The 9,859-nt window shown below is 33.6% G+C and overlaps 1 pseudogene; it reads right to left on the reverse strand.

The window, feature by feature from the left end:
* Window positions 1-4,571: 4,571 nt before the first annotated feature.
* LOC147406362 (sugar transport protein 11-like) lies at window positions 4,572-7,715 on the reverse strand (annotated as a pseudogene).
* Between the last annotated feature and the right edge of the window lie 2,144 nt (window positions 7,716-9,859).

A 9,859-nucleotide genomic window follows, 5' to 3' on the forward strand; every position in this document is an offset into this window, starting at 1 on the left:
ATTTATCAAAAAAATAATGAACAAGTTAATGTAAATAAGTTATGCTCCTATTTACCCAATAGGTCTTGGCCTATTTCAGAGGATTGTATGTTTTAATTAATTTTTCATCAATCTGAATTGTATCTAAATTCAAAACATCCTTAATAAATTTGTCTTTCTTCTCACTTTCTATCAACTTCAAATTTCTTAGAACTTGTGAGCAAAATTTTAAATTCTATTAAACATTTATACAATAATTTTTTTTATTAAAATTAAATATATATTTTTACCTTGCATTATTTCAAAATATCCTCATCAGCCTTATCCCAAAAAAATGTTGTGGATTCCCATTTCTTTGTAAACCATCATTCCCCATGGATATTATATATAGCCCTACCAACCACTTCTCCAAGTGTTATCATGGCTTATCCCAAATCTTTGTACACCATCATTCCCCATGGATATTCATTAAAGGTGTCTAAATCGTTGATAAACTCAACGTATATTGGCAAGATGGCGTTGTTGCCAATTGGGAGTAAAACAATACCGATAACATAGAGAAAACTCAACTTCAAAAAATCATCAGAAGAAATCTCTGGGTCTCCAACGCAACTGAAACATACTTGGTAAGAATCTTCTAAGAAGTGGGGTAGTATGTCTGTCTTATGGTTTTCTTATCCTTCTCAAGTGATTGGAGTACAACCTCCTTATCTGCCACACATCTTAATCATAATATAAGGGTAACATCTAGTAGGGTAATCTTTAAATCTTCATCACCAAAATAAAATGACAACATTGGTTGAATTTTTTCCATCAAAACTGTTATTGTATAATCTTCATTGCCTTCAATTTGTATAATTTACCAAAGTGCGTATCTTTAAATGCCTTGGTTTGTTCTTTAGTTAAACCGTCAAAAAATTTGATAAGGTTACCAATACTTGAACAGAGTGTTCCTTTCCCCTATAATATTGATAATAAAAAAAATAATACATACCTTTGACTTCAATACCACGATATAACTGCACCATTTTATACAATAATCAAGGATTTTTAGTATAAAAAAAATTATTTAGTTAAATAAATTACCATCAAGTTCAATAATATTACTATTGAATTCGATGATATTACCAAATTACATTTTCTGTGAAGGTTTGTTCACAATATCATTGCCATTGAGTTCATATTATAATTATATTACAATCGAGTTCATAATTTAATTACACATTAACTCGATGGTATTATATTACAATTGAGTTTATAATTCAACTGGTATATATGAACTCGATGATAATTATATTACAATCAAGTTCATAATTTTATTACATATGAACTAGATGGTAATTTAGTTACCATCGAGTTCATATTATTATACTTTTTGTGAAGGATTGTTCACAGTATCATTACCATCGAGTTCATAATTCAATTAGTACATATGAACTCAATGGTAATTTAATTATCGTCGAATTCATATTATTAATACTATTGAACTTTGATGTTGTAAACAATGAACATTTGTCTTCTCCGACAAGAAAATGATGGATTTTTTTTTTAAAAAACAACATAAAAACGATAAAATCAAACTCTATTTGCATTTTCAAACCTAAATGAATCATATGGAGTAGATTTTTTTTATGTTAAAAGTGATTCAAATATTTTTTTTTAAAAAACCTAAACCAAACATACCTCTTCAAATTGGCCAATAAAACCCTCCAAAAATGCAGATTCGAGCTTCTTCGACGCAAATGATAGCTCTTATATATGCATCGATTGGATGTTGAAAATTGAGTTATTTGATGAAAATAGTCGTGAGTTTGGAAGTTAGGGTAGTTTGGGCCAAAGTTTAGGTGAAAATGGTCTTTAGGGACCATTTAGAAAGAAAAAGTTTACAAGATGTCCTATTTAGCTAACTGCGAAAACTTATGGACTATTTAGAAAGAAGTTCCTCTACGAGAGTCCTTTAAGTAATTTTCCCTTTTTATAATCATTTTACCCAATGGTTCATTGTGGTTAAAAAGTTGAGAAGTTTCAAAACCGTGATCAACTTTTGACGAAACTCCCATTTTGGCTCGTTGTTTATTTTAATTCACAAAATATTAAGAGCAAAATCACATGTATTTCAAAGTGACGTTCTTGTTGATATAAGGTAGCAAGATCATTGATAAATAAAGCGATAGTTTTGTTGGTTAAAAAGTGACAATTTAGTGAGATCGTCACTTTATAAACCAATGAGATTGTTGCTTTTCAAATTAATATCCGTGATCTCACCACCTTATATTAGCTAGATTGTCTTTTGGAAATACATGTGATCTCGCTCTTCATGTTTTTGGAATTAAAATGAACAGTGAGTTGGAATTGGAATTTTGTTATATTCAGCGCAAGAAGTAGTAATTTACCCTAAAAAAAATTGAGGCTTCATTTGCTAATTAAACCTTGGTTAAGATGAAAAAATAAAAAAAACTAAAGCGCAAGGTTTCTAGAACACTTGGGAAAAGTCTATAAAATTTTATGAACAAGCCTTTTTTGGAAATGACTCAAGTAGAGAAGTTTCTCAATGTATCAATGTTTACTTCTACATAAGCAAAGATACAAATTGACCTAGGAAAATCTCACATTCAAAATGGGAAGGCAAAATGTTAAATATTTTACGATATCCTGTTTCCAGCACTATTTTATTGTGAGAGAGATGATGAATGAAAGGGAAGATGGATAAACTCTTAACTATTATACGATAATCCACGTGCATTTTAGTTTACTAGTACTTCAAATGTAATATTCTAACACATTTTACTTAGTAATTCTCCGAATAAGTTACCAATTATAACCAATTTTTTTAAATGATATAAGAAACAATTAAAACTTTCATTCAATTCAATTCCTTGTAAAAATTCACAACTTCTTGACCTTTATTGGATTATTCACGATTTACTCTTTTTTCCGAATTAAACAAATAAAATAAAAAAACTTTCTGTGAAGAGGGTAAAAGCACACGTTAACCCTTATTTTCATAAAAAGGAAATCTATCTCAATATAGTATGATATATGTTCATTGTTCGCTCTTTAAACTTAAAGGCTTCACCATTAGACAATCACAAATCATTGTTCAGTATTAACCCGTACAGCAAATTGTTAACTATAGTAGTGACCAACAAATCTAGTTAAGAAAATTAGACAACCACTTTGTATTACTTTGAAATTATTAAAGAAACCATTTGCTTATATTAATATAAATGACTGTATACCTTATTTCACAATTTTATTTTTAACAAAAATAGTTATTTGTTGTATGGACAACTTAATGAATTTATGCTCTTGATTTGAATGCATGTTCAGAGAAAGGGTAAATATATACATAAAAAAAAGCAAATGTGATCATACGATATAGACTGTTTTGGTAAAATTTTTTTTATTATATTATGAAATTGGGCATATGGCCACTTTCATACTCACATATATAAAAAGATAGATTCAGTGATTTTTGAAAAATATTATGCTGTAATAGTTATGTATTTTGCCAAAATTTCTAAACCAGCCCAAAATAGTAAATGTGTCAAAAATATATAGCATTTTTGGTGAAAATAAATAATTATGAAATTGAGTATACGGCCATTTTGGTAAATATCTAGAAAATGGTTGGTTCAGTAATTCAAACACCAAATCAAGTTTTTGGCCGAAGGGCTTGTCTTCGAGAATATCTTTCTAAAAATTATTTCTACGATTCTAGAATTTAAATAATTTTTAAAACCAAATAACTAGGTGCAAAGAAATGATTTTTGGTGGATGGGAATAATCAAGAAAATGATATGTAAGCCAAATAGTACATAGTTCTTGATTCTGGATTTAATCTATCCGGGAAAGAGCTAATCAACAGTGAAAATGAGGGTCACAAATTTGTCTCTTACTCTGCAATTATTATTATTATTCTTAAATGATTTGGGTTTTGTGAATCTCAAAGGAAAGAAGGTTCAAATATCTATAACTAAACCACTCAATGGGCATGTTCCTGGATGGAGCTAATCAACCAATAAGGTGCATGTGAGGTACACAAAGTACGTTGTCTCTTAATTTCTCTCTAACTATTACTATTATCAAATGATTTGGGTTCTGTTAATCTCAAATGAAAGAATCTTCAATTAAATGATTTGGGTTCTGTGAATCTCAAGTGAAAGAAGCTTCAATTCCCTATAACTAAACCACTCAATGGGCTGGTTCCCGGATAGCTCTTGATTCTGGATTTAGTTTATCCTATATAGAGCTAATCAACCAATATAGTGCATATGAGGGACAAAAAGTTGTCTCTTAATTTCCTGTAACTATTACTATTATCAAATGATTTGGGTTCTGCGAATCTCAAATGAAAGAATCTTCAATTACCTATAGCTAAACCACTTAATAGGCTTGTTCCGGGATAACTCTTGATTCTGGATTTAGTTTATCCCGGATAGGGTTAATCAACCAATAGAATGCAAATGAGGGACACAAAATTGTCTCTTTCTATGTAATTACTACGATTATCAAATGATTTGGGTTATGTGAATCTCAAATGAAAGAAGCTTCATTTACCTAAAACTAAACATGGGCGTTTCGCTGATGATTTATAGCTTAATCTGGGATGTATTTCCCCCATAACCAATGTTTTTTTTCCAAATCTTGTTCATCTCTTCAATTGGAATGTTCATCGTCTCGGGCAAAAAGAAGTAGATGAAGAGAGTCATTACCATCTCAAATCCAGCGAAAAAGAAGAAGATTCCAAACTTCATGTGTCAAAGCATAGCTAGGAAGGATTGGGCAATGATGAAGGTGAAGAACATGTTCACAGATCGATGGCTTGTCCTGCCGATCAAATCTCTAGAGGGAAAATTTCACTAGGGATCAACCATGACAAAGGCCCCCACGACCATGCAAATACAGTCACATAGACACATACTAAGGACAGCACCATATTGGCTCCAGTGTCAGACAATGATCCCACACCGTTGACCCCAAATTTGGCACTGAGCATGATTCCTACAAGAACCTATGACAAAAACCACAACTCACACCGCTATTTCATATCAGTCGTAATCATAAAGACATAAAGACATAAATACAGATGGAGAGTTAATTTTGGATTGGTGTTTTACCAAATAGAGCGAACCAGAAGCCAAAATTATCATGCCATAAGCGGTTTTAGCATATAGGGAATAACCCATGTTTGATAATGAATTTTTTTACCAAATAACATACTTGTATTTACACCTTAAGATGTGTTGAGTGTATATTTCCTCCACTCTTGGGTGTGTCCTACCTCTCTAAAGCCCCTGTGACCTTATATTCATAGTTTTCCTTCTCTGCAACAGATCGGTCTTTTGGAGTAGTTGGTTGGTTAACATGGTACAAGAGCGCTAGGTTTGTATAGGTCACAGGTTTGATTCTTTCCATCCTTACGGGTGAGGGGGAGTGTTGAGTGTATATTTTCCTTCACTCTCGGGTGTGTCATACCCCAGTTACCCCCCTGGTTGGTGAGCCTCTTATAGTCATACTTATCCCCTTCTCCAACCAATCGGTCTTTTGGACTATTTGGTTGGTAACAAGATGGATATATTTATTTGAAGTTGAAAAAACGATAATTTTGGCTTCTTGCCCACCGATTTTGTACTTCAAATATACCTGTGATATGAACATCTGAACGCCACCTTCAAGGAAAAAAATTCTGCTCCCAATTTTGTTGACCGCAAAGATATAGACCAAGGTGCATGGCAACGACATTGATCAAGCCAGTTATAACAATGGACATAAGCGAGGCATTGTCACCAAAACCCAAGATTCTAAATAGCAAGGGGGTGTAGAACATGATCACATTGATTCCTGTTAGTTGTTGGAAGAACGGGATGAGTACGGACATGACAAGTTGAGGCGTATACTTTAGCTGAAGGATGTTCCTCCATGGATTTGCCACCTTAATTGATGCTTCACTCGCCTTGATAAGGTCTTGGAACTCCTCGTTAACCTTGTTAGCTCCACGAACTCTTTGCAACATAGCTTTGGCCTCATCCCTATGGCCTTGTTCGAGGAGGGAGTTGGGGGTGTCTAGTAGGAAAAATGAGCCAATGGTCATTATGATTGCGGGGATGGCAGCAAGAGACAATGACACTCTCCATTCATTTCCGTCCTTAATCTTGCTTTTGTCACAGTTCACAACATTCACAGAAAGAATTCCGATTGTTATCGCCAATTGAAACCCAATGTTGAGTGCTCCTCTTAATTAGTTTCGCTGGTGCCATTTCTGATAGATAGATGGGAACAGACTACCAACACAAACATTTGAGAGAGAGAGTCCCATTCGGGGAAATGTTAGAGTAGCTTCATAGGCGATAAACTAAGAGAAAGTTAAGTGATGTGGTTTGGACATTTCACGGAAGGTTGATTACAACCATTGTTACACAATTCTTTTTCAAAAATTCAGAAACTCGTAAACATCTACACAATTTTTATTTTTGGATTTATCCAAATTAACCGAATTGACCCGTCAAGTAATTGCCAAATTCATATTGGTTAATATGATTAGGACCCTAGATAGTTAGAAGAAATATTCAAATTTATGATCTTAAAAGAGCGACAATATGGCCCAAAAGATTGTGGATGGAGATGACAATGGGATGTATGAACTCACTGTGATGCAATTGGTCCGACCATATTTTATTATAAAATCGATTAGTTTGTAAACCTTCAATTTTTTGAATCTTATCTTTTCATTAAAAAAAAAAATGAAGCTAGTTTAGGAAAGAAAGAAAAAATATATTTAAATATTTTGATAAATGTAAATTGCTCCAAACCAAATTAAACTAGGGTTTGACTACCCGATCAATTTAATACATTTTTGGTCTAGTTGTTGGTTAGTTTGGCTTTTAAAATATTACTTTCCATAACAAAAGACTTGACTTTAGACAAAATGGAATGGAAGAACATGATTCGTTTAGCCCCAATCTTTGGGATAAGGCTTTGTTGTTGTTATTCTTGTTGTGTCGGAGAGATGGATTGATGAGGGAGGGCATAGATAGAATACCTGACTAGCGTACCCCAAATAAACGACCAATGAAAAGCATTTCAACATTTGCAGCCGCATCACTAAGGGCAACACCAATTAGAAACATCGATCCTCCTACCGACATGGAGATCTTTCGGCCAAAGACACTTGTTGTTGCAGAGGCAAAGAAGGAAGCGACCAAAGCTGATACGTAGAGGGAAGAAGTGAAGCTAGATAACAACTGGCTATCAAATTTGCAGCCTAAGATCGAATATAACTTGAATTGAAGCTATACTAACCTACCATTGATGTATGATATCACTCCCTTAACCTTTGTTTCGTTGGCTGACCCTTGTTTTAGGTACAGTTTTAGTGAAAACTAGTAGAAGGATTTCGTTGAGGGGGACCAGTTAGTTCCCCTCGCTTAGGGCACATTTCAACATGGAAAATAATTTTTTTTTATAGAAAAACTGAGCCTATGATTGGACCAAAATTTGTCAAATTGGTTGGATCTTGGTTCAATTCAAGATCTTAGGCCCTAACTCACCCTCCGTGGATGAACCTTGAGTAGGAACCCTTAGGTTTTCGGGGCATTGGATTCTCACCAATGTTTGCGTTACTCAAACAGACATTCTTGCTTCCGCTTCGTCCACACCTGCTTGTGTGAGTGCTTCTCTCTAAGGCGGGACGCGGTCCACGGAGCTGCATCCCTACTCACCTGGTCCATGCACATCGCTCTCTTCAGGAGGTTGGCCGCCTATCCTAGATCTTCCCATTTTAAATAAGATCCCGGGCTCGATCCGGTTTAGTATCAAGGTTCTTATGTTTCCGTTCCTATATATATGGGTCCGTGCAGCATTTCCACGATATCGTTAAGTTCCATACAATATCTCATAGGAATAGAAATAGCTCTTGTTCCTATTGTTGTTGCTTTAATATTTAAAACTTTTTTGATTTCAAATCAGATACATTGATCTATGATTTGTTAGAAGAAAACAAGAAATGACCTGGTTAGGGACTAGGTTAGTCCTGATTTATATTTATTAAAAGAGTCATGATTTTCTGACTCGAAAATTTTCACTCGGTCTATACTTGCCTGACGTGGCAAGGGCAAAAAACCATAGATCTTTTTCTTCAAGATACGTAAGGAAATGATCAATGATTATGTGCCCTTACAACATCAGCCGTGTACAGACCGAGTGAAAATTTTCGAGTCTGAAAATCAGTACTAGTCTTATTAAAACTAGGAAAGTGCATCTGAGCTGCACATGTATTATTATTTGCTCAATTAGCTAGTGTAGAGGGCACTGTAGCAAAGAAATTCAACAGAGAAAATATAAAGAGAATGATTAGTGGTTGATATTTGACCTTATATAAAGGGAAAAAGTGGTTGTTTACATGCAACAAATTTGCCCAATGCCATCAATGGCCCTCTCCATCCCTCTTGGAAATATGTGGAGCATGTTAAAGATATGCATATTACTTTGAATTCTATTGGAGACAAATAATAGAGCGACTGACTTTCTTGCATGGTTACGTGCTTATGAGCGTAAAAAATGCATTTTTAGGAAAACTCTTCCATTCCTCAAGAGCTTGCGAGAAGTATTTTGGATGATGTAACTTATAACTACTCTCACGAGTAATTGATTTAATAAAGAACCCCAACTTACATGTCATTGTTTGAATGTTTTAAGTTATTATAGAGCCTGAACGTTTTGTAAATTAAAACTAGTTAAATAATAAAAATGCCTAAATAAATGAAGCAAATACTTTAAAAAAATATCACATTATGAAAGAGCTTGATATTCTTCCTTTTATGTTAATTAAAATTGATATATTTGTTCTATTGAAGCTCCATAAATTAATTAAAAAGTAGGAAACCAACTTAAATTAATCAAGGAAACAAACACATGTCTGATGAGATTTGTGAGTTAATGAGGAGCTCTTATGAAAAGGTGGGCCCATTCAATCTGGTAAAGCATTCAATCGAATATCTTAAGATCACTCAAATGCAATTCCAGTGCATATATATAATCAGCAAAGAAATTCCTTTTTATCTAAATTAATGTTTTCTTGAAGAAACAATGTTTTTGGTTTCATTATGAAAATAAAGCATGGCCCTTTCCTCAAAAGCCAACCCCCAACGTTAAAACAAATCCAATTGCACTCGCCTTTAAACTACTTTTTGAGGGTCAACATGCAACACAAGTGCATCAACCCCTAATTAATTTCTTTCAGAGCATTTTGAAAGATACATATAAGCACCCCAAGCTACCCATCAAAAGGTACAGTTGCAAGAGAAATATAAATATCTTATATCCAATATTAAGTAGAAAGAAATACAAAGCATCACTTAGAATCACTATAAACAAAGAGCTTCCTCTACCTCTATAAGGTGTAGCTTTGGAACATAAAGTTTCATTTTCATCCTCTTTTTTATTTTTTTTCCGCTTTGATTCACTATTGTTTTCTCTTCATATATCAGTTTCATTTAGGTTTTGGGAAATATAACCTCAATTAACTCGGAAACGTATCCATGAAGGCATATATAGCATTCATTATTACCTCAGTAACTATAACCTGTTAAAAACAAAAAAAATAAAAAATAAATCCACGCCCATTAATGAAGAGCTCGGGGAGGGTTTTCTTTGAAGAATGCATCAAGTTTTTTTTTCAATCATAGTCATAAGAAGCAGACCTTTCTTCACCTGGTTCTAGAATTAGAGTCCATGGAATAATCCTCAAGAACGTTAATCAACATTGCATAGATTAATGCCAGAAGTGGAGAAATTATGAATAGATATGAATGCTTTAATTTTACCGATATCTATTTCCAGCATTAGATTAATTATAGCAAGACAACACACTCTCGCGAGA

This window comes from Akebia trifoliata, chromosome 3, assembly GCF_017979445.1.
Source record: "Akebia trifoliata isolate Shusen 1 chromosome 3, ASM1797944v1, whole genome shotgun sequence".
Lineage (NCBI taxonomy): Eukaryota > Viridiplantae > Streptophyta > Magnoliopsida > Ranunculales > Lardizabalaceae > Akebia > Akebia trifoliata.